The sequence below is a fragment of the Lepisma saccharinum genome, chromosome 19 (genome assembly GCF_977018435.1).
Source record: "Lepisma saccharinum chromosome 19, izLepSacc3.1, whole genome shotgun sequence".
NCBI classification, from domain to species: domain Eukaryota; kingdom Metazoa; phylum Arthropoda; class Insecta; order Zygentoma; family Lepismatidae; genus Lepisma; species Lepisma saccharinum.
This window is the reverse complement of record NC_139247.1, coordinates 46,803,101-46,829,762: the sequence shown is the minus strand read 5'-3', so window position 1 is coordinate 46,829,762 and position 26,662 is coordinate 46,803,101. Positions and strand designations below refer to the sequence as shown.

The 26,662-nt window shown below is 40.0% G+C and overlaps 1 protein-coding gene across 3 annotated transcripts in view; it reads left to right on the top strand.

Moving 5' to 3' along the window:
• Octbeta2R (Octopamine beta2 receptor) overlaps positions 1–26,662 on the top strand; it is a 195,403-nt gene that overhangs the window by 129,215 nt on the left and 39,526 nt on the right. For all 3 annotated transcript variants that reach the window (XM_083140834.1, XM_083140835.1, XM_083140833.1), the window contains exon 2: positions 19,933–20,014. The gene's annotated coding sequence lies outside the window, so the exon portion shown is untranslated. The remainder of the gene's footprint in view (positions 1–19,932; positions 20,015–26,662) is intronic.

Genomic DNA, 26,662 nt, shown 5'->3' with positions numbered 1-26,662 from the left:
TCAAACATCTGAGACCGACTGGATAAGAAACCTTTTCGAGCAAGGCCTCATCTCCAAGAAGCTATCTACTACCAGCAAGCTACGGCACCTAGCGACCTGTTGAGTGAGATGAGTCAAGGCAAAATTCTGAGACCAACTGCTCCCTTTCCTTCCTTTATATAGGCCCCGCTAATCACCTAACCGTTACTGGAAACGTTCCGCTGGTCGGCTGTCCAGCGACACCTACCTAACCCAACGGCCAAGAATTCAAACGTACAGGAATACATAGACATACACAAAAGTTGCACACTCACATTACCAAAACATGTGAAACTAAAAACCTACCGACCCAATTAAATTAATTAACATATAAAATAAAAAGGATCAAGTAATGATCGCATCATTACAAACAGTTCTTTGTCTTTTTGTAATCTTTCATGATGCACAGATATGTAAAAGTAGCTGTCTCTCGTGGCATCCCTCATCCACATTTTTATGCTACAATTTCAGCATTCGACCTGACTGAATTTCTTCCTTATATCTCAGGAGGAGATGTACTGGTCTCTGCACCATTTCTGGTGGTAATTCTCTTTCTTTTATAACTCCCTTCTTTTCTTCCTATCACTTTCTTAATACCTTACTGCCTGTTTGTCTGTCTACGTCTGTTTGATTCTCTTTGTAGCAAGGCCGCCTCGTTGCCTTGTAATGAAGAGGTACCGGTTTCGATACCCGGTGGAGGCACATGCTGGTTCGAACTTTAAACTGTAGGCCCGGTCTTGATTAGCCTTTTGTGCATAAAGTGATCTTAAAACGAAACTCAACTCTCTCTATCAGTTTCTTGTTTTTCAATTCAACTATATTCAACTGGAAAATCTTGACAACATTGACTTGTTTGTTTGCATAAATCGTTTGAATAACCTACCCATGATTTAAACCCAGGATTCATAATAGTGTGTTAACTTTACTATATCCATTGTCAGGATGGAACTTGAGTTTTGTCTTCCAAAATAAATTTTCGGTAAGCGTTCATGGAAAACAAATCAGTCTCTCAGTTTGCACAGACTACATCGTATTTCAGTTTCATGTTTACATAATAAGACAACCTGGGAGTCGGGGTGGGGCGATTCGAACATTCGTATCGTTCATTTCAAGTTAAGAAATTGTTAATAACGAAGCGAGAAATGTGTTGAATTGAATAAAACTGAGCGCAAAAAAAAAGAAATCAGTTTGTGTTTTCATATTCAGTCAGTTAAACCAAAGAACATATAGTTTCACAGTTTTCAAAATTTCAAAACACTGACCTCCGTGGCAGAGTGGTTATCACAGCACGCTACGACACCAGGGGTCCCGGGTTTGAATTCCGGCGTGGGTGTTCTTTATCACTTTCATCATATCATCACTCATCTTCTGATTAGCCAAAATGGCAGAAAGGTCAAGTAAAATATACAATATCAGTCAATCAAATCAAATCAAAATTCCAAAACAGAGTTTTATGTGATAGGTCACACAACGTAAACACTATGACTAAAATGTCTCCATAACTTTTAAAGCGTTTTCTTGAAGTGTATAAAAGTTAATAACAAAATAGAATAACTATGCATCTCAGTACACTAACTGTATGAAATGTTAAGAAAAATAAGAAAATACTTGTACTGGATATTCATTCATCTGGTGGATTGAGTAGCCAAATTCTCCCAAGGATATAATAATAATGATTATTATTATTATTTCAATAAAACTAGTTGATTTTAATGACTTTATAATAGTTATTATTTTACATTTATTATTTTACATTTATAATACTAAGGATGGTAATTGACACGGTCGTGCCAGGTTGAACCATAGGATATTAATAGCCATAAGAATATATTTATCTCAATACAAATTGAGAATGAGCAACATGAGACTGTACCTAAGTATATTGGTATACGCGTGATACCTCCCAGGGCACGGGAAAACATGAAGATTTGCAGTAAATAGAAACAAAAACAAAGAACTTACGTTTTAACATATGAATTCAGAATCTATGTATCTTGATTATGCAATTTAAAAAGAACCAAAGTTGTACATCATAACGAAACTCAGAAAAAAAAATCCCACTAACAGCACAATCTTTCTCTCATGGACTTCCATTAATCTCGTAACTTCCAGCTACAAGATTCATATATACCAGGCGGGATGGTGTACTTCAACAGTCTGTTCATACGTCCGGGAAGGACATGTCATAATAATTATTATTATTCTTATTATACCATTAATTATTATTATTAAATATTATACTAAACGATTAAGATATTAAATTAATGTCGAAGTGCTAAATACTGTCCAAGGTTATCCCACGACTGTTTTTATTCCCAATATCGTATAACAGCGGGAATGCATCTGTTTATAAACGGCCTTGATATTCCTGGAAGCAATCGACTCGATATGATGGAACACACATTATCGTGCAGCACGCGAGATTGTAACAGTAGCTTTCCACAATCGGGTGGGTAATTAGCGGGGAACGATTTCAAAGCCTTTAGCGCTGACATCTATCAGAAACATCTCGCGATAACACACCGAATCGTAGCAGAGCAAGTGTTTCAACCTCACGCAGTCTCGTTCAATGATCATGTAACTACACTAGATGGCACTGACTATCCCGGTTAACTAAATGATAGAAGAACCAGGATAAATGATTGCGGTGAAGTGAAGGAACGATGAGCAATTGGACCAATACTTTTGTTTTAGTTTTTAAAATATAACAATATTGTCACTTAAGTGTGGATAAAGACTGAGCAGAAAGTATTAATGAAACACTTTTAAAAATAGTATATTGTGTTTATAATATAAATGGCAAGAACGATAGGTACAGTAAAGATAGATAGATGTGTTATATTGGCTGACTTCGTCTGTCGGAATAAAAATTATAGATACTCGAGTTTACTTTCCAATTAAAAATTAACCAGTAAATCTACATAAAAAAAGAGTCCTACAAACAAAAGAGTTATAGTCGACGCGCTAGCTACGTTAACGACCGGCTGGCTTTGAAGTCGACGGAGCGCGCCCACCAGCTGCAACAATCACATTCAACACAAAGTGTTGCCACACATCTACTCTACGCCACCTTGTCCCACAACCACGTTTCCACGGTCTTCACATTGAAGTTGCAAAGTACGGCAACAGCGTATCCGCAGTCATGTGACTGAGACTCCACGTGGAGTAGACGAGCAGAATGACAGCTGCGCCCATTGGCTGAAGGTTGACTGTGATTGGACGAAAACAACTCGCCCGCTATTTATCCCACCCACGTTTGTGGCGGCGGCTTTCTTTAGTTCTTCGACGTTAACGATGTAAACGCGTGGACTATACATCAAAATTTAGCTTATTCAATTCTACGTTCATCTATGCTAACAAAGAAAAGTGCAGGTGTTTTCGAGTTTTGCACACGATCTCTCTCTTTGAAATTCTATAAATATAAAACGGGTTTTACGATAGTGAGGAAATTTTAGTACGGAGCAGACAGATAGGTTTTAAACACAATTCTTAATTTTCAGATTTTTAAAATGTGTCAAAAAACAGTTCTTGTCAATTTTGCGAAACAACTTTTTCTTAGTATTCGGTAGTCCTACAAATTTTATCTTGGTCTTGTTTCGAAGCTCTTTGCATATGTTTTTAAAATGTATTCTAATTGTCAATTCACATTGCGAAACCGATTTTTTACAGATTTTTATTCAACGGAGTGAAGACGTACGTGCAATGTGGCAACACCGGACTCATCGATGTCCGTTGAGTCTTGGAAACTGCTGGTTGCCACTGCGAGCCAGTGCATGAGGTGTGTTTTTTAGACCCGGTGTTTTGTAGCTCCGTACCCCTCTTTCGAAGGTAGCGTTCGCCACTGTATAATCGGTAATCCATTGTGTTCAAGCAGAAATTCACAGTAGCCTTGGTCTCGTCTCATCTTTGGCAGGATGTTTTTCGAGTACATATTTTCCAACATAACTCTGCGGTATAGATTACATATTTTCCGTGCGTATCCACCGAAGGAACGTTTATTTATTCTGAGGAAAACTCATGAAAGCGGACAATCATTCTGTCACTATTCGTTTGGTCTGTTTGTGGGAAACAGAAGGCTTCTTTCGCGAGTGATGGGAAGTCCGTTTCGCTACCATTAACTATTACATAAGTCCAACAGAGTCTGTCGTGCATTTGTACGATGCTTCCTTCTGCCAAAACTAATAATTTTGTCCGTGACTTTCGCCAATACTTACAGAACGAACTGCCGAGACGAGAAGTGTATACATTGGCAAAGTAGATCGAGTTATGTAAGTCCAAAGAGCATGAGACGTTCAAAGCAGAATGAAAATGGATACAATTCCACAATGCGAGTGAGCATTCTTTAGTTTTACTTGGGGAGTACGGGATGATCTTTCTGAATGTACACAGACTTCAGACTAGGCTTACCATACGTCCAGGATTAGCCCAGACAGTCCTGTTTTTTTTTTTAGTGTTGTCTGGGATTGCAAAATGTCCGGCTTTTGAGAATCTGAACATGAAAATAGCTACCGGTATTGAATATTGACGACCAGAATTTATGACCGTCAAGGATCGATCGATTATAAGGATCGATTCTTTTCTTTCTTCGAGAAATCGACTTCCGAGCGGTTCCGTTTCTGTACTTCCGTGAGTGTCTTGGTGGTCTTGCAAGCGTGTGAAGTAACTCGTCTACACGTTTTTGATAATTATAAGTATTTACAAGGGCTTTGCATTTGGCAATGGGCAAAATAAAGTGTGTATTTAAACGTTAACAAAAAAGTATTATCCCATGGCAGTACAAGGTTCCTTAGTTTGTTGCCTGCAATAGAAAGAATTCTTGCCATTTTGGATGGGCTAAACTCATACTTCCTCTCTTCTGACAAACGCCCAAAATTATTATTTGATTTATTTGAAAATCCAGAAAGTGAATTGTATTTGAAATTTTTGCATGGTTCTCTACAGTTATTTAATAATGTAGTTTTGAAATTGGAAGCTAATTCTATCACAGCAACCGGAGCATTTCAGACACATTCTCAATTAATTTATCAACTTCAGGAAAGGAAAACCCATCTACTACCAAAGAATTGCTATGCACTCTAAAAGAAAATAATGATGTTCAGGAACAAAAATTCTTTTTAAGCGTAGACAATTTTAATAATTCTAGTATCTGATACTTAGAGTTGTGGAAAAACAATAATAATAATTAATAACATTAATAATGTTACAATAAAATGTTAAGGCTTTTAAGTAATTTCAATTTATTTTTGTAAAAAAACCTGAAATTCAGCAGTAATGAGTTGATCGCGAATATGTCCTGAGTTAGACCCAAAAAATTTGGTAAGTCTACCTCACACTGGATTGCATTTTGCTGACTAACGAGGCTATGGCGACTGGACCCTGCAACCAGTATAATTCCCGGCAGGACTTGTGTGGACTATGGTCCATATGTGTTTGTGGTTGTCCCTTAATCTATCTCATCGTATCGCAATTCATCCTCATCTTCGCGATTAGCCAAAAGTTGCAGACAAGTGAAGAAAATCAAACCAATTCAGTTCAATATTTAGTTTTACGTGGTATTTCGTGGTATATACAGGACACAGCTGCAAAGGCAGTGTAGGTAGGATTTGTGGGGTTGGAAAGAGGTATGACGGACATGGTAACGAGACGAGATCAAGAGACCGAGACCGAGACCGAGAGGAGACAGAAATGGCCATTTGAAAATCGAGACGAATCCATTGGAAACTTATCGAAACTCAAGAAAACAAGTTTGAAAAGTTTAAACGCATTTTATTTCGTGCATATTTTATTCGGACTTACCAACGGGGTAGCTGACTGTTTGCTTATCGCAATTCCAAAGGAAATCCATTATTTAATCTATGTGTACATATATTCAGGATAAAATTACGTTTGTCGAGGGTTCGTAGCGTCGAGACGAGAGCGCTAAACAGAAGACGTACTACTTTGTTCTAATTACGTATATATCCTACGAAAGCTTGTTTGGTGCAGGAACGTACAGTGATCGGCAATAAAAATGTGACACCTAGATCCTGAAATGCTTGCTTCCCTTCAAAGCTTTGTGTTGCCTAATTCTACGGCGGTGTTAGTGAGGATGTGTTATTCAAATCAACCTATCGCCGAAGAGTTATGCAACACACATAACGCCATTCAGGGAAGCGAGCATTTCAGGATCTAGGTGTCCCATTTTTATTGCCGCTGACTGTACATTCTAGGTTATTTAGGCTTCATGTGAAGCCTGAAGCCTAGACACTAAAATATACATAAAAAATTGGTTAGAAATTGTAAATAGAAATCTTCATTTTAGTAAGGTGATTATGGAGTTAGCAACATGTTTTAGGAGTTTGCAACCTGTCTGCCGTAACGATGGCAACGTGAATTCCTTGTAGATGCCGCGAACTAAGTGGGTGTGTGTAACCACTTATAAACGGGGTTCTCCCATAGCTTATGACTACGTGTCATAGTACGACGTAGTCCAGGTCCTGACCTCAGCTTACGCCACTGCACAGGTTAGCTGACTTTCGAGATGAGACCGAGTCGGACGTTAAAAACTCGAGATGAGAATCCGGAACGCACTAGATCAGTGTTGCTCAACCGTCGGGCCGCGAGAGATTCTCCTGAAGTTTGCGACTTGCAGCCCGAGCAGACAACCAACTGGAAAGATGACCTTTCGTTCGGGGTTCACCATCAATAAGAGGAAATTCTTTCTTGCAAGTGCTGGTGAGAATAGAAAGTCGCTGAGAGGGGACTGTCTCCCTCCCCTGCAGCCTTCAAATTAAATTTTCTTAGAACCGGAATGGTGAAGCGGCTTGCAGCCCAGCAGAGCAATGTATTGAAGTGTAAATATTCCGATTCATTGGAATCTTTCAGTGCGCGGAATGGAATATGCCAATAAAAATCAATACTTACTAAATTTATTTCATGATATTGGCCGGAGGAAAGTAAAAAGGTAAACAATTCCATTATTGATTGGGTGAGTAGGTGTTTTAAGTCCACTTTATGCACAGTAAGGGACTGGACCTACAATTTAAAGTGGGGTCCGAACCACCATGTGTCTCAACCGGGTATCGAAACAAAAGATTCCATTAGATTCAGTCGTTGTCAACTAATTCAAACGAAATTTTATATTTGTCAACAAGCCTAGCAACAGTTGAACTAATATTCTCTATGATTATGCCATAATTTATTTATTAATATTAATTTTCAAGGGTACATATTAATAAACGTATAAAGTTAAAAAATTAGAAACCTATTTACAAGTGGGGCCTCCCAGATGGCGTAGTGGTAACGTCGTCCCCTTGTAATCCAGGATTGATTGATTGATTGATTTGCTTTATTTTACTTCGCTTCTTGAATGGGCACTCACAAATATCCATGTCCAGGCCGGGACTCGAACACGGGACCCCTAGCGTCGTAGCGTGATGTGCTGACCACTCTTTTTTTGGGGGGAATACCCTCTACACGGAGGTATCCCCCACCAGTCACACTTTTTCTCACTTTTACACTTTTCAATTCTTACAGTTCTCAGCTTCTTATCATTTGGGACTCGAACCCGGAACCCCTGGCGTTGTAGCGCGCTCTGCTAACCACTCCGCCACGGAGGTTGACACGGGGACCGGCTTTGTAATCAAGGAGTCTCAGGTTCTATACCCGCAGCTGATGACTGTACTGCATGAGTGTTTTGAGCATCTAGAACATCGCCTTTTGTGATACGACCAGGCCTGCCGCTGGGGTCAGCCTTGAGCCTCAAATCAGCTAAAGAAGCAAAGAAGTGAACCACTGCACTAGATAAGAATCTATTTGCGGGACAACATATCCCACCCCCTCTCAAACTTACGCAGCTGAGAGGCTTGGATCAAACACTCCGAATTAATTATTTCCAACTTGAGGTTCCCTTAGAGGCTAGCCACTTTCCACCAGCATCTCTTCCCTCTTATATAAGTACATAATTGCCAATTAGAGGCAGCTGTTTCTGTTTGCCTATGATTCCGGAAAGCATAACAGTCCTCCTTCCCACGTGTGTGAATTAGTTACTCCACTACGACGTCATACGTTGCAAGAAAGAAACGCAGTTGCATCTGTTTTCGCGATGCGAAATCTGAAAGCTGATATTAACCTACATTGCCAGTTGTATCATGTAGAAAACCACCATAAGCCGTTGCAGTATAGATTTGGAAGGAAAATGGTGTTTAATTTCAGCCTTCACTTGTATTCGTATTAGCAAAGCTACCTACCTGTATTTTGTCACAAACTTTATATTAACCACAACAAACTGATGTTTGATGTTCGTTCATCAATATCTCTATTATTTATCCACCTGTTTGTTTAATGCTTAGCTCTGTGGCCTTTCATTTATACAAGAACATATCTTTTAGTTTTCTTTGGCGTGTTGCCTTCAACATGTTAGTCTCATGAACCTTAATTTCCTTTTTTATTATTATTCTGCTTCTTTGTACTTAATTTCATCCATTTTTTAGTCTTAATGTACAGTCACCGGCAAAAAAATGGGACACCTATATCCTGAAATACTGGCTTCTTTGAAAGGCGTTATGTGTGTTGCCTAACTCGACGGCGTTGGTAAAAGTTGCAATTGAAAGTATGCACTCATCGCCGTAGAATTAGGCAACACCCACAACGAAGCCAGATGCCTCATTTGTATTGCCGTTGACTGTACTTTCACTTATTTCAGTTTTCATCCATTTGTTTCTTTTGTTGCCCAATTCATCAAGTCTTCATTGCATTATTCCTTGGTCCTTCTTCTCGTGTAGTCTTCATCACTCTCGAGATCTATTCATACCTTCGTTGCAAGGTGCCAAACTAGACTAAGATATTAGGCGCAATTTGGCGACTATTAAACAACATTTAGCCAGCAAAAGTACCAACTTAGTCGCCAAAATGTGTGTGCTAAAAGGTTGTGTACGTGGGAAACATATCAGTTTATTGAAGTTCAAAGTTCCCGGTTTCGTTTCAGTCTCGAAAAATATGTGCGCGTGTAGATGAAAAGTTCTAAATATGGGCCCCCCTTTTTAAATTTCCAAAAAAATAGTAAAATGATGTATTTCAAAATTGTGGTCTAAATATGGGCTACTAGTGGCAATATCACAAAAACAATTAACATTTAAAAAAAACAGTCATTTATCGCTAAAATATTTTAAAATTCATATTTATGAATAATCTGTTGTTTTCAAAATCACGCGGAATGGAAAAAATCGAAATTAAGAAAAACATCCAAATATTTTTTTTGAAAATGTAATCTCAGCAGTAGACCTCATGTCATAGCCCATATTTAGACCATCACGCTATTTTTCTTCTTCAAATTATTTTCGCTCTCTGTGGTATATATTTCACAAACAAAAATCATGGCATTATAAAAGCCCACATTTGTTTTATGTACCGCTGATATCATAACCTATACAAAGCAGATGAAAATTCAGAAAACGCTGAGTTAAAACATACCTGCTAAAAGTTTTCGGAGGTCGCAATTCTGTAACACCGTCCAAGGCCGAAACTAACTACCACTTTCTCTTGCAAATTGACGCCGCAACCTTTGTTCTTGACAGATAACCAGTTCCCATACAGAGCCTCTGCCAGGCTGCAGGACCCGAGAGTGCTGAAAACTCCAAAACCCATATTTAAACCTTCGCCCATATTTAGACCTTCTCCTCTACACTATGAGGGGAAACTAAAAATGCAAATTTTGTGGCAATAAACAACACACGAGATATACATCCTTAGTACATTTCAGCGAGTCTCACAGTAAAGCATTACATTCTCGAAAGAACAAGGTTCTGGAACGAGACGTCTCGGTCTCGTTTAACTTTTACATACGTCTGTCTCGATCTCACCCATCCTCTCCTAAAGTCGTCGCCTTCTAGTTCCCGGATTCGGTACCAGGTGGAGGCGCACTGGTGCTGATTCCAATGTAAACTGTAGGTCCAGTCTCGTGTGTGACTGAAATATTTTCATATGGGTGCTTCAGTGGTCACCGGTTGCTAAGACACCCTCCCTCCCCTCTCCCTCTTTCCGTCTGTATTTACCTGTTTCTTGCTCAGGTATAAGGGGCGAGCGACCCTTTCTAGAGACACCAAAATGTCAACCTCTCTTCCACTTAGTGCACCCTGGACTGCGTTTTGCAGACTAACGAGGCTCTGGCGCCTGAACCCATGCCAAGGATAATCCTCGGTGGAGCTTGTGTTATCTCCTGTTCATATGTGTATGTGACTGTCCTTTCATCAATTTCATCTTATCACCTTTCATCCTCATCTTCGCGATCCGCCAAAAGTGACAGAAAAGGGAGGCAAAATAAAACAAATAAACTCGTTTCTAACTCCGGTTACTCTTTTGTTTTCAAGAATGACACGCACAGAAAAGGCAGAAATTTACAGACACACACAGAAGAAGAAATAATGGAAAGATATTGGGTTGGTGCGAATGAAATGTCCGCTTTGACGTCTGGTGGGAAACTCACCTCAACAACACAACACAGGGATTGACTGAGGTCACGGGTCTAACGTCATAAACTCTGTATACATCCAGCAAACAGGCTGGAGCACCCAGACAGTCAGGAGGCAGTATGTTGCTGAACAGGGTCGTCTGAAAGTGCACCATGGAGAACACACAATTGCGAGTGATTTGTCTTTACGAATTCAATCTGGGACATTCTGCTCAGCAAGCCACCAAAAACACTAACAGTGCATTTGGGCCATGAATGATAAATGAACGCACCATTCGCCGCTGGTTTGTCAAATTTCGTTCCGGTGACACAGCATTGCAAAATGAACCCAGTGGCCATCGACCAACATCATGTTCGGATGAGTTCCTCAGGAACGCCGTGGAAGCGGACCCTCGGAAAAGTGTTCGTGCCATTGCAGACGAGTTAGGCACACACCATGCCACTGTCGTTCGGCGGCTCCGTGCGATCGGTTAAGTGAAAAAGTTGGACTCATGGGTACCACATGATTTGACACCGATCAACAAGACTCGCCGTCTGGAGGTGTGCAGTTCTCCGAGTGTAAGGAATAGCCGGGATGGTTTCCTGCATCGGATTGTCACTTCAGATGAAAAATGGATCTGCTGTGACAATCGTAAACCATCAGGACAATGGTTGGATCGTGATGAACGTCCAGGACGGTTTCCGAAACCACCTCTCCACCCACGGAAGGTGTTGTTGCTGGTATGGTGGTCTATGGTGGGTGTGATCCATCATATCTTTCTCAGGCGAGGTGAAACCATCACTACAGATCGTTACATTGATGAACTCCATGAAATGCAACGCAAATTTCTCCGCAAGCATCCAGCAATGGTCCACAGACATGATGTCCTCGTGTTGCGCGACAATGCTCACACACATGTCGCGCAAAGGACGGTGCAGGCTCTCCATGAGTTGCAATATGAAACCCTTCCTCCTCCAGCATATTCTCCAGACCTCTCTCCCACTGTCTACCATCTCTTCCGGCATATCGATCACTTCCTGACAGGGAAGACCTTCGCTGATGATCGGGCGGTGCAACATGCCGTTGAGGAGATCTTTGCGTCGCAGACTCCAGACTTCTTTCGCCATGGAATCCAATTGTTGGCTGAGCGATGACAAAAGTGTGTGGCTGCAGACGGCGACTATTTTGATTAACCAGGTATTGTAGTTTTGATTTCTTTGGCCTTTGGCAATGACGCACCTGGGCCGGATATTTCATTCGCACCAACCCAATAGAATGTATCGTGTATGTTATTTGGGTGCGCAGCAAAAGAAAAAACTATTTTATTTTGGGCCAGAGCCCCACCATCACTCTGCTGTGGCGACGCCGTTGTTAGTGCCTTTAAGAAGCATGAAGCGCCAATGTAAATCTCTCCGCACACGATCAAATGTTTCAAGAACAACGCATTGAATTCCACGCTTAAAGGTAGTGACGTCAGAATACACGTCATGTTTCTTCTAGGATTCGTGGTTAACGTTCGTGAATTCTTATTTAGGAACGGTTCTAAATAAAGCCTTTCATGACAGAACCAATCAAAGAACGTGCTATTGAAATAGTTTATTGAAAACAAATCATCAATGCACGGAATGTTATTTATTTCTATTCTGTTGTGAAAAGAAACGACGCGGAAAGTGTAACCACGTGGTTATAACTTACTCTAAAGGAGCATTGGAACATTCTTGTCTGTATTTATTTCATCGTGGTTTTAGAAAACGAATAACGTATAATACAGTAGCCCTAATCTGTGATTTGGAAATGGATGTCTTAAATCTGATAACCAACTGTGAAAAAATATACTAAGCCAAGCGTCAGGTTAACCTTGCAGCAGGTTTTATGTATCAATCCGCGCGAGAACTGAGCTCAGAATCTTCCGTGCCAGTCTTTCCTCAACCGCCGAGCTGCTTACATCGGAGACACTGAGAAAATCTACAGTATTGCCAACCGCACAACACATCAAAACCCGCATGCATGTCAAGTGGATTGTATTTTTGCTTCTCTTTGTCTCCTGAAACATAACATTTTAAAAGTACTTTCTGCGCATAATTATTTAATAAATGTGTCATTAATATAAGAGCGAAACAACTTCTAAACATGAGAGCATGTGTGTATATTTCGAGCACGCAAAAATAAAAATAAACAAAGATAAAAGTAAACAACGATAGGCCCCTCTTGAATTTAATGACAAATTATTGTTTTTGGTTTAGAAAGAAATAGATTTATGAAAAACTTGGTTGCTTCGTTCGCAATACATCCGTTACTGTAAGACACACGCACTTCAAGTTGTACCACCAAAAAAGCATGATTTGTTATTGGTGATATATACAATCAGGTGCATTGTCTGTCGCTATTACTCTGGTTTCAATTTATGAATCACTTCACTAAACCAGGATTCAAATCTTGGTCTGTCTATTTGTTGCTGATAATCACCCTTCCCTTTCTTTGCGCGGAACAGTAAATATGCGCCTTCAACAAAGCTTTCATTGCCGCCAGTGGGTGAAACAATAAGCCTCCCCCTTCCCCTCATCGTCGGTTTCTTCAGCCCTGGCGGTGGTTTTGCATGGTGGTATCCTTCCATGGTTTATTCCCCCTTCCCCCACTCACCGAGTTGAAGGACGTCTCGTCCAAATAATAAACATGTTTCTTCTCACTGCGATATATTTTAATACCGCGGAGATTCTTTTGTCGTCAAACAACAAACAATCGTTTCCTCTTGCTAAACTCAAACCGCAAATCATTCAACACCCGTGATACAATTCGTGTGCACATTGACGGCAAATCACCTCACGCCCTGTTTTACTTTGATCTTGTTGCCGCAAGGAGGATTATGCATTTAAAACAACTTGCTTGACTTTGAAGAACATTTCCTTTCGGATGAAGCCCAAAATAACATTCGGGTAAAACCGCGCGCTGAACAGGAGATTCAGCCATTCTCGCCGCTCTACAATAAACATAGGGTTAAAATAGTGAGAGGTGCAACACTGGTATCAGCGATTTCACGCGCTCTGCAACGCATTCAGTCTCGCTCGACTCGCTCTAAAGTTTCAATGTCTCTTCAACGCATTACAGATTCGAGTTGGCGAATCTGCGGTTCTAAGTTCGTCTGCACAGTGATTGCAACCAATTAAGTCCATACCTGCTAATCAATGTATTATTTTGTCTGTATATTACAAATTAAATAACTGTTTTCTTGCAAGTATGCAGTTGTGTCGGAATAGAACCCGTCTCAGTGGAACTATATTCTTGCGCGCACGTTTGGATCTACATATGCTAAAACCTGCTGCAAGGTTGACCTGACGCAGGGCTTACTTTGTTCGCCTTGCATATCTGTGAAAATTGTATTAATTGTTATTAACTCATTATGATTGCACATTCCTGTGTTATCTTAAATTATATTGATAATAACGAGAAAATACATCACATTTCTTCGGTTTGTGTTTTATTTCTTCCTTTGGAGAGAAAGTAATATGCTTATTCTGTTCTTGCTGTAAACGCTGCCATCTCTCGGCAAAATGTGAAATCTTTGTTACTTTTTTTATTTGGATCGTGTACGAGTGCATTTTTGGACCTTTCAAGATTTCCAATTAGCAATGACTTTTATCGTGTACGAGTGCAGTTTCGGACATTCCAAGATTTCCAATCAAAACATTGTTCAATGCCTTTGATTGTGTACGTGTGCAATTTCAGGCCCTTCAAGATTTCCAGTCAGAACGTTGTTCAATGCTTTTGATTGTGTACGAGTGCAGTGTTGGAGCTTTCAAGATTCCAATCGGAAGGTTGTTCAATGCTTTTGATCGTGTACGAGTGCGGTTTCGGACATTTCAAGATTTTCTACGAGAAAGTTGTTCAACACGCTTCAACTGTCGATTATGTTGGGTCGTTAATGCTCTTTTTCCGGAAAACGGTGATTCGTGAACGGACGGGTTAGCTCGTTCGCTCCCAACCTTTGGTATAACATGTGCGGAGATGAAACTCGCTCGCTGTCTTGTGCATCCAATTTGAATTGCAGACAACTGCAAATGTGGTTATAATTGCACAGACAAATCCTTCAAGGCAGTCTGTCTTCTGTTAGTACGTTCCTAGCGCTGAACCGTCTCGACAACAATGATATGCTAGAATGAGTTTTTCTCAAGCCTGGAACTATAGAGAGAGTTTCCCAACAGTTTTCAGCCATTGCACGCTGTAGAAGCACACTTCAGCGGAAACCGGGCAGTGTTGCCACATGAAGGAAACTTTCCCTATTGCGGGGAATTTTTTGCCAAAAAGGGAAAGGGAATTTCGTTGGAAAATATCAAAATTTCAGGGAAATTTGATGATACCAGACTGAATAGTACACATTATATCATGTTTTACTTCCATATTCACATTTTTATTTTTGTCTTAAATTTATATTTCTTTTTACGTCGCTTTTCTATGTTTTTGGTTTATAGTGTTATGAAATGGGTGTTGGAAGAAACAGAATTGAACATTCATGCTTCGACAAGGTTCAAACTCCGAACATCTGGCCTGATTATGTAAGCATTGTTTAACATTTTTCGTAAATAAGAACATGGGCCAACGAAAATACTAGATACTATCTACTTATTATTATTTATAATCAGCACCTAAAATAAACTTTATTATTAGGCCTCCCCGATGGCATAGTGGTAGCGTCGTCGCCTTGTAATCAAGGGGTCTCGGGTTCGATACCCGGATGGAGGCACACCCACTTTAAACTGTAGGTCCAGTCCCGATTAGCCTTACTGTGCATAGAGTGGACTTAAAACACCAACTCAATCAACTTTATTATTATTATGATTTTTTAGTTGCAGGGAAAAATTTATCGAGAAAGGGAAACTTTGCTTCTTGCAAAGGGAAATTGTGTCATCAGATTGTGGCAACACTGAAATCTGGTAAGTACTTTAAAATGGAGAAACCTTGAACGCATTTTGTACGTTCGTAACAAATTGATGTTACAGCTGGGAGTGTTCGAAAATAAAACCGGAAACTTGTGGGTTGCGATATGAACTCAGACATCACAATTTCGACCCCAGTTGCTTTTGATCGCTTGGGGCATCTTCCTCCTCCCACCCCCTTCTTTTCGAACCGAGGACACCCGTATGTTTTTCTTGCCAATTCATTATTACATAACCTTCATCGTCAGCAAGCCGTTAGGGGAGTTATATTTAGTTCTGCGTACGGTACGAGTTCGCTTGCGTGCGTGGTTCTCTGTCGGGAAGCGCACGTTTGTCGTTTTCCCTCGCATCAGCGAAATGTGGTTGTGTGCGTACAAATGTTGACGTGTTTATTTCCGTCTAAGTGCTGCTCGGTGATAACAGGACATGGTCATTTCAGAGAGTGGTCTTGTTATCATTCTCGTATGGGCTTCTAATCCAGTCTTCATCTCAGTCTCTAATCCAGTCTTCATCTCAGCCTCTAATCCAGTCTTCATCTCAGTCTCTAAACCAGTCTTCCTCAGCCTCTAATCCAGTCTTCATCTCAGTCTCTAAACCAGTCTTCATCTCAGTCTCTAAACCAGTCTTCATCTCAGTCTCTAATCTAGTCTTCATATCAGCCTCTAATCCAGTCTTCATCTCAGCCTCTGATCCAGTCTTCATCTCAGTCTCTAAACCAGTCTTCATCTCAGTCTCTAAACCAGTCTTTCTCTCAGTATCGTACCGGTCTTAAATCTACATCTCGGTCTCGTTTTGGCTTCTAATCTAGTGTTCATCTCACTCCCTTACCGGTCTCTAATCCAGTCTTCACCTCGGTTTCGAACCGGTCTCTAATCTATTCTTCATGTCAATCTCGTATCAGTCTGTAATCTCCAGTCTTCATCTCTGTCTCGAATCCAATATTCATCTCAGTCCCGTAGCGGTCTCTAATCTAGTCTTCATCTCGGTCTCGTATCGGTTTGTAATCCAGTTTTCATTTCAGTCCCGTACTGGTTTCTTATTTGGTAGAGGAAAAGGTCTAAATATGGGCCCCCCTTTTCATGTTGTCAATTTCGGAGGAAATAAATTAATATATCAAGCATCTGCCTTTAAAATGCATATCTATGAAATATATACTTAGGTAAATGTAATAGCATGCTAAAGTATAGAATGTCTCATTTTTTTTAAACAAAAAGGAATTTCCAAAAAATGGTAAAATGAAGTATTTCAAAATTGTGGTCTAAATATGGCAATATCACAAAAAGCAATTATTTTTTTAAAAAAAACAGTCATTTATCGATAAAACATTATAAAATTCATATTTATGAATAATCACGCGGAATGGGAAAATCGAAATTAAGAAAAACATCCAAACATTTGTTGAAATTGTGATCTCAACATTAAACCTCATGTCATAGCCCATATTTAGACCATCACGCTATTTTCCTTCTTTAATGTATTTTCGCTCTCTGTGGTACATATTTCACAAACAAATCATGGCATTATAAAAGCCCACATTTGTTTTATGTACCGCTAATATCATAACCTATACAAAGCAGATGAGAATTCAGAAAACTCTTAGTTGAAACAAACTTTCGGAGGTGGCAATTCTATAACAGCGTCCAAGGCCGAAACTAACCACCACTTTCTCTTGCGAATTGGCGCCGCAACCTTTGTCCTTGACAGATAACCAGTTCCCATAACCTCTGCCAGGCTGCAGCACCCGGGAGCGCTGATAACTCCAAAACCCATATTTAAACCTTCGCCCATATTTAGACCTTCTCTATTCATCTACGGTATCGTATCGGCCTCTAATCCAATCTTCATTTCAGCTTCTACCGGTCTCTAATCTAGCCTTCATCTCAGTCCCGTACCGGTCTCTAATCTAGTATTCTTCTCGGCCCCGTATCGGTTTGTAATCCAGTCTTCATCTGGATATCCTATCGGCTTCTATTTGAGTGTTTATCTCGGTCTCGTATGGGCATGTAATACAGTCTCCTTAATTCTCGTATCGTGTCCTTGTTCTTATACAATTTAAAATAAACGCTCCATAACAAAGCCCCTGTAAACTGAAGTAACTTAGAGAATAATTTTTAAAACTGATGCATTCACTCAACAGATAAGCTAACATCGCACTGTCACTTGATGCTTTCAATATTTGTCATCGAAAAAAATGTTGTCTTGATAAAATGCCAGCGAGGCGCGTATTATATTATTGAATCCTACATGAGACTAATCAGAAATAGAGGTTGTGTCCGAATGGTACAAATTACAGACTTGAAGTATGGTATTCACGGAAGTGACGTCAGCCAGTACAGTTCGAAAGCACCAAGTGCAACACTAGTGCACAGCTTGCAGCACAGAGAGTTGCTGACTAGGTCACGTGATTTCCGCTCTCGTTGTTCATTTGTTGAAAATCACAGAGGTAAAAAGGCTGGAACACAGGTTAAATATACGTTATGGTCCAGCAAGTTGTTGGAATGTGTGGAAATGCATGTGTAAGAACAATTGAAAATACTATGTGATTTCTATGGTGAAAAACAAGTGTTTTTAAAACGTGGGGAAAACCACGAGTATTCAGTTTCATCTACTGATCGTATTTGGCGCTGCAGTCGAAGTGCAATTCGAAAGACTTTCACTTCCAGTCCACTACTTCAAGACCGCACTGCAAGACCATACTCGGAGGATTCCTTGCTTCAAGTACTGTCTTGACCTTTCGGACATTGCCTCACAAACCATCAATGTCCTTTGGTTCACTCACATTAATGGCTCGACATCGAATAAAAACACGATTCAGTGACGCAGAGTAGGAACTTTCAGTAATATGAAAACTGTACATAATCTGCGCATGTGATGTTTCAGCAATATTATCCACACATGTTCCCTGAGGCTGTATATCCTAAGAACGTATATTAGCTTCTATTAATGGCCTCTCTGGAAAGCGGCGCCAGACATTTCAGTGTAGGTGTTCAAAGGATGGCTGGTAATTAATAAGTTAGCTGCAGTTTCAATATTTAAAAATTTTCTCGTTACGGCGTTGTAGCGTTGCGTAAATTTGTCATGTTCACTTAATTTATCTCTGCATTAGCAAAAGAGCCTCCCCGAAGGCGCAGTGGTAGCGTCGTCGCCTTACAATCAAACGGTCTCGGGTTCGAACACACAGTGGTTCGGGTCCCACATTAAGCTGTAGGTCCAGTCCCGATTGGCCTTACTGTGCATAAAGTGGACTTAAAACACCCGATCAATCAATGCTTTAGCAATATTACATTTTACAGCTTATAGTTAAAGTTCAAAACTTGTATATGTTTATTTTGTATTTTGTTGCGATTAATCAAATCCCTTAAAACAGAAGAAAACACAAACACACAATTTGAAGCTACATTCATTCTGTAACAACCATTCCCTTAATGAGAACTAATCAGATAGCTTTGATTTGATTGATTGATTGATTTTATTTTGATTTTCTGTCACTTTTGGGTAATCGCGAAGATGTGGATGATTGATGATATAATGAAAGTGATGAAGGGACACTCACAAAGAACACCCATGTCTTGGCCGGGATTCGAACCAGGAGCACCTGTGTTAACCATTTCACCACGTATAGTTGCCACTACGACAAAGTACGTGTATGTGGATATATCAAATGCACATTGCAACCTCACACAGAAAACTAAATCCATCACATCGATTTATGCACTAAGGAATCAGATTCATAGTTTGAAGCATTTTAGTGTATTTTTGTATGTCGTAAAAGTAACACCAAAGTTCATCATATGATGCAAGTGAGGATTTCTTTCAGTTGAGATGCGCTTTAATGCATCAGTTGGTGCGCTATGTAGGTACAGACCAGGAGCGTATATTCTAGGCTTGCTAGGATATCTGCGAAGCCTGAAGTCTAGAGAATAAAATATAAATCAGATCAGAAATTGTAAATAAAATTATTCATATCAGTGAAATGATGATGGTGATTCTGGAGTTGGCAACCTGATTTCTTGTGAGTTGGCAACCTTATTTCCTATGACTTGGCAACCTGATTTCTTGTGAGTTGGCAACCTGATTTCCTATGAGTTGCCAACCTGATTTCCTATGAGTTGGCAACCTGATTTCCTATGAGTTGGCAACCTGATTTCCTATGAGTTGGCAACCTGATTTCTTAGGAGTTGGCAACCTGATTTCCTATGAGTTGGCAACCTGATTTCTTAGGAGTTGGCAACCTGATTTCTTAGGAGTTGGCAACCTGATTTCTTAGGAGTTGGCAACCTGATTTCTTAGGAGTTAGCAACCTGATTTCTTAGGAGTTGATAAACTTATTTCTATACATAGCCTAGGACCACGTGACATAGTGAATAGTCTAGATCTTGGAGACAGTATACGCCACTGGTACAGACCTTATGTAGCTCAGACCAAACGTTTAAGTACAACATCGAAAAAGTTGCACGAAGGTTCATTAAAACGCATGAAAATCAAATGCCCCTGATCTCTTGCCAGCATGTGTTCCATCAAAGAACGAATATAAACGTAACATTTCTTCTTTCCAGATATTCCAACTTCTCCAGCGACGAAGTAAATTCACCTTGCGGTGGAGCTCTTAACTGAACAATATGTCGAGCAATACAAAAGGTGAGATCCTAATGTGCTTTTTAGTCTATAATTTCTAAAAATAAATTAGTCATTCCAACACTAAATTCTAAGTAAAAACGGATATGATAATTTTCACAGGTATTTTGGGGGAAAATATTAATTGTCTCCACAGAAATGATACTACGTTTCAGGTGTCTAGATGAGAAATTAGAGGTGAAAAAAAGGTAGCAAGAAATATACGAGGGTATGTCAAAACAAAATGTTCCATTTCGTTTTCTTTGACCATAAGGTAAGGTTAATGTGAGACTTGCACTTCTGAAATAACTTTACATTATCTTTCCAACATAACCCTCTTCTCTGTGACATATTTGTTTGAACGATAGATTGATCCACGAGACAAAACCTTTATCGCTAAAATAGTAAGTTATACAGGTACTGGCAGAAAAAGCTGACGGTTTTGAAATGTGTATATACTATATAAAACATTTAATGTAATGCAAGGTGTAATAATCAAAATTGCTACAAAAATTATTGCCATTTTCAGTGTTTACATTATTTTTTCTTTGTTTTGAAAATTGTTTCCGATAAATGATGACCTCCATTCCTTACACATTCATGTAGCCTTGCCTTTAAGTTGAGCGTCGTCCTCACGAGCATTTCATTCGGAATTGCCGCTATTTCGTTGCGAATAGCTAACTTGAGACACCGTGCTTTTGTGTTAGAAGCATATTTTCAAAATGGCGAGTCCGTTGTCCAAACCCAACGATGGTTTCGAAGCGTCGATCGTCACGGCTGTGTACCCAGTCAGAATACGATACTGCTTTGGGTCAGAACTTTTCGAGTGACAGGGTGAAGTCTGAAAAAGAAACCCAAAGGCCGTCCGCGTACTGTTCGTACACCATAAAATGTGGACGCTTTATCAGGAGTCACGTCGCCCTGCCTCACAACATGCCGCTGCTTTGGGCATGTCAGATCGTAGAGTTAGAAGAATGCTGCACTTGGATTTTCATTTCCACCCATACAAAATGGTAACAGTGCAAGAGTTGAGTGAACGTGACTTCCAAACCGGAAAGGAGTGTGCACAGTCCATTTTGAACATCCTGAATGATGACACAACAAAGAAAAATTAATGTAAGCACTGAGAATAGCAATTATTTTTGTTGCAATTTTGATTATCAAACTTTGCATTACATTAATTGTTTTATTTATATACACATTTCAAAACCGTCAGCTTTTTCTGCCGGTGCCTGTACTAACAACTTAGGTATTATTGCGATTTGTTAGAAACTGCCCTCCTAGTTAGTTATAAATAAGCCAAATTGTAGTACATGCGACGGATTAAGTTTATATTTCAATTAATCTAAATATATGCGACAATCTACTTGGAAACCACCAACAGACAAAGAACTCGAAACATATACTTCATTTCACTTCAACGTTCTACAAGGTGTTGTTTATCTGTTTATCAATTAATGGATAATCTAGGATCAGTCGCTGCTGCCACCTAGTAGTGTAGATCCGAACTATGTGTAGTATGTAGGGGAGAGGTGAGAAACCGTGACTTTTCCTAATACATATCCAGAACGATGAAGCGGAGACATTTATACATTTACATACATAGGATATCTGGAATGTTACTTATAAGTACTAAAGCTACAGAACGTCTCATCTCACTTGATTATTGTTTCTTTCCACCTCTTCTCAACTGCATGTCTCGGTTAAAGAGATGGTACAGATTGTACCGAGAGATGACGCTACTGGGCAAGACTTAATCTTGTTGTAAGAATAGCAACTGTTCTTTGTCCACAGGGAAATTTCGAAGTGTGCAAATGTAGAAATGTATGTGTGTGTAAACTTGTCTGTGGACAAAGAATAGTTATTCTTAGAACGAGATTGAGATTTACAACGTGCCGTCTTCTCTGTATAGGCTATCATTAGTTTAACAGAGATATATGAGAGAAGATGGAAATGAAAAATTGGATCCGACTGCTGCAGTACTGTAGCATTAGAACACATTTTGTAACATCATTACCGGAACTATTCTTGTGCTAATATTAAAAGATAAATAGCAGTACTTTCACATTTATGTAGCAAGTAATACTATATTTGTTCTAGTTTACGTTTTGGAGCAAGTTCTTTCCGGTGGTAACGCTCTCGCCTTGTAATAGAGAGGTCCTGGGCTCGATACCCGCTGGACGCACTCTGGACAGTAGTTTTGATCTCGATTTGGTGCAGTCCTGACTAGGCTATCGAAGCGAAAGGTGACTTAAGCAACAACGGTTTTGGAGTGTTGAGCGAAGCACTAGAAAACTAGGCGTGTATGTATTTCATAAATTCGTATTTTATCCTAATAACAGGAAAGTAGCTGGAAATGTCTAATCTGTTTTCACTACCTCTTTCCTATTTTCAGATTGTTATTTCTTCTATTTTATACCATTATGGCATCTTTTTATTATTCCATCAGTCATACCGACACGCGTACACACACGCACACAATGTATGTAATTGTTTAATGCTTCCTTAATAATAAAAGAGGTCGGAGGTTCGATTCCCGCTAGGAACATATTTCGCTGTTAAGGATATCATTTCAGCCGGCTCTGAGGCCGAGCTCGTTAAGTGGTGGTGAAAAAACCGCGAAAGGGATTAATCGCGAAACGGACAAAACGCGAAGAAGTTGCCGCGAAATGGATTAAGCGCGAAAGGAATTACTGCGAAATTGATTAAGCGCGAAATGAATTACTGCGAAATGGATTAAGCGCGAAAGGAATTACTGCGAAATGGAATAAGCGCGAAATGGATTAAGCGCGAAAGGAATTACTGCGAAATTGATTAAGCGCGAAAGGAATTACTGCGAAATGGAATAAGCGCGAAATGGATTAAGCGCGAAAGGAATTACTGCGAAATTGATTAAGCGCGAAAGGAATTACTGCGAAATGGATTAAGCGCGAAAGGAATTACTGCGAAATGGAATAAGCGCGAAATGAATTACTGCGAAATGGATTAAGCGCGAAAGGAATTGCAGCGAAATGGATTAAGCTCGAAAGGAATTACAGCGAAATGGATTAAGCGCGAAAGGAATTACAGCGAAATGGATTAAGCGCGAAAGGAATTACAGGGAAATGCAATAAGCGCGAATGGAATTACGGCGAAATTGATTAAGCGCGAAAGGAATTACTGCGAAATGGATTAAGCGCAAAACCAAACTTGAACAACAGAATAAGCGCGAAAGGAATTAGAGCGAAACGGAACAAGAGCGAAGGAATAATAGCGAAAGGATTAAGCGTGAAACGGTTTGAACATGAACGGAGTAACCGCGAAATGGATTAAACGCGTAAATTTCACTTTCGTGCTTGATCCCTATCGCGGTTGTTCTGGCGACCTTTCTGCTCTCGCCACTGGAGTTCCCGTGTTCGAGACCCGGCCTGGTCATGAGTATTACTTGTGATTATCACTTCATCAATTTCATATAATCATCAATCACCCTTTGCAATCTAGCGAGGCTCTGGCGTATGGACTCACAGCCAGTATAATCCCCTATAGGGCTCGTGTTGAAACTTCCCTTTATGCTTGTGGTTGTCTCTTCAGCATCTATCTCATGTGAAGAGTCATAGTGGTTCGGATCCCACTTTGAACTGTAGGCCCATTCTTGATTAGCCTTTATGTGCATAAAGTGGACTTAAAACAACAAATCAATTCAATTCATCTTCGCAATTAGTCAAAGGTGGCAGAAAAGCGAAGTAAAAGCATCAAAAATCAATTAATCAATCTCATTGTCGTGATTAACCTAAATGTCAGACAGGCGACGGTAAATAACAAAATTATAGATAGAATCTCATTCTAAACAATAGGCCCAGTCCCGATAAACATATTTGTGCATAAAATTTACTTTGAAGAAGCTTTAAAGCATGCTCATGTGTGTTGAGTTGGTCTACTGATAAACTCATGCCAACTTCTAACTTCGGACCTGTCCGGGATTTCAATCTCGAACCTCAAGTGGCGTCATGTTCTTGACGCGTTAATACGTCAAGCGGTCACGGGTTCGAATGTTGGTGTGGGCATGGATGTTCTATGTAAGTGTCCCTTCATCAATTTCATCATATCATCACTCATCCTCATCATCGCGATTAGCCATAAGTGGCAGAAAAGCGACTTTAATAAACCAAATCGATCGATCGAAAGTCAAGAACAGCAAGGTAATGTCGTCGCCTTGTAATCGAATGGTTCCGTGTTCGATACCCGGTGGAGGCATTAGGGAGAATTCACACCGAAGAAACGCGCGACACGCAACACACGACATGCGACACGAAACAAGTGTTGGTAGCCATCACTCAGTAATCAATGTAACCTTTCGAACAGAGGCAAGATGCACGTGTCGCGTGTCGTTTACGTGCCTTTCGGACTGTGCCGTTTTCTCAATACCGTGCATCGTGTTGCTTCAGTTTGTTGTTCGCGCATGCGCAGCGAATGCTTCATTCCAACGAGCTGTATTTAGACTCTAGAAGAAAGCCCAACAGACATTATGTTTGATCCTCTAATTTGTTGATATAATAAAGTATCGATATGTACAATGTTTTAACAATGTTTTAAGATTTAAACACAACGTTCATTTCGCTTTATCAAGTTTTTTGATGCAGTTATCTATCGGCTGTAATTTACCTTCAACATCGTGAAAAGAGGCCGTGTTTTGGCAATTTACCTGACTGTTTTATTTGAAAAAGTCAGCTTATGGAGGCACTTTAGTCCAAAATATATTAGTCAACATGGTAAAATACTGCATTGCATTGTTTTTCAACCGCCGGGCCGCGACTCGATACCGTGCCCTCGTATCAACTATACTGAGCTGTGAAATGTTCTGCTGAAACTGGTTGACAACTATCATAATCCCAATATCATATTTGAGTTGTGAGTTTTCGTTTTTTAAGTCCATTTTATGCACAAATGGACTAATCAGAACTGGATCTGCCCGGTGCCTCCCCGGTTATCGAACCTGGGATCACTTAATTACAAGGAGAGGACGTTACCACTTTGTCTTCCATATTTTTTTATTTGTCAACAATCCTACACACGTAATCAAACTATTATTACTCTTATGATTATGCTAGAATCTATTTATCAATATTTATTTCCATAGGTACATGTTAATCCATGCATAAAACCTTCATTACTGTAAAGATTTACGAGGAAAATTCTTCGGCTAAGGGCATTGACTTAAAAAAAATACCGTGACATGGTTTCACGAAGGTTGAGAACCATTTCTCTAGTGTTTAGGTATTCGTTTTATTCAGGCTGAAAAGTCTAGCGTATTCAGTTTGAGGTCAGTGCATATTATATCTCAGTTTTCTCGTGCACAACATCCCTCTCCCAAGTTTCAATAACTTACACAACTTTACAACGCAGTTTACATGTAACAATGTCTCTTGTTACGTTATTTTCGGGTGACTAATAAACTGATTAATGCAATTATATCGGTACCATCATGCAAACTGAGCAAAGAAACCAGTGTGAAACACTCGTGTCGCGTGTTGCATGTCGCATGTCGCGTGTCGCGTGTTTCTTCGGTGTGAATTCTCCCTTACTGGTTCGGATTCCACTTTAAACTCCAGATTCAGTCTCGATTAGCCTTTCGGCTCATAAATTGGACTTAAAATAACAGCAATCTTCCTGATATCATGGGAAGCCACAACCCCCACTCCCCCTTAAGAACAAGCCATGAAAATGCTCCACGAACCTTTTTATGTAACCGGAAATTAGCATGCGCATGTCCGAACATACATTTCTCAAGGTCATTCCGGGTAATTTCGATGAAGACGGGTTTGTTCGTCGCGGTGGAAGGACGGAGAATTACAAATATGCCGGCAGGTGAGGCTCTCATTCGACCGTCGTGCCAGGAATAGCCCCTTTTAAACCCTTTTGATAGGCTGGCTAAGTACGAGCCAAGAAATCCGCATGCTTCATTCATCAAGATGATATCTCCCGGGAAACGATTCGCAGCTGTTGTCCCACCACGCTCCCTTTCGTCGGTCTCGCCAAGTGAGTCTAATCGAGGTAGCCTTGAGGTTGGGTTGACTTCACATGGGTCAGCTGCACGATGCTTCGGTTGAAGTTTTCCATTGCTAGGTCTGAAGAGATAATATGAAGTCTTGCTAGAGAAAATGAGGAAGAGAGAATGAGAAGAGAGGAAGAATAAGAAAGAGATTGAGGGAAAAATAGATGTAGCAAAGTGAAAGAATGAGAAAGAGACTGTGATGAAAGAGACAAGTAATTTTGGACAGAGATTGAGGAGAAAAGAGAGGGGAAGACACACAGAGAGAGAGAAGGAAAGAGAAAGTGAAAGACAGAGAAGAGAGAGATTTAGGATAAAGGAAGAGAAGGAGGGAGAGAGAGGGGGATGAAAAAGGTGGAGAAAGAAAGAGAGAAGGAGAGAGAGAGTATAAAAGAGAGGGAATGAAAGAGAAACAGCTGGAGAAATGTGAAAAGAAAGAAAAAGGGAGGCTCAATGACAGAGAGAGGTCGAATGAAGAGTAAAAGAGAGAGAGATAAGAATGAGAAGAAAGATTGAAAGAAAAAGGAGAGTGAAGGAGAAATCGATGGAGAAAAGTGAAATAGCAAGAGAAAAAGGTGTACCGGAGAGAGAAAGAGGGAGACTAAGGAGAAAAGAGAATTGAGAAAGAAAAAGAGGTCGAATGA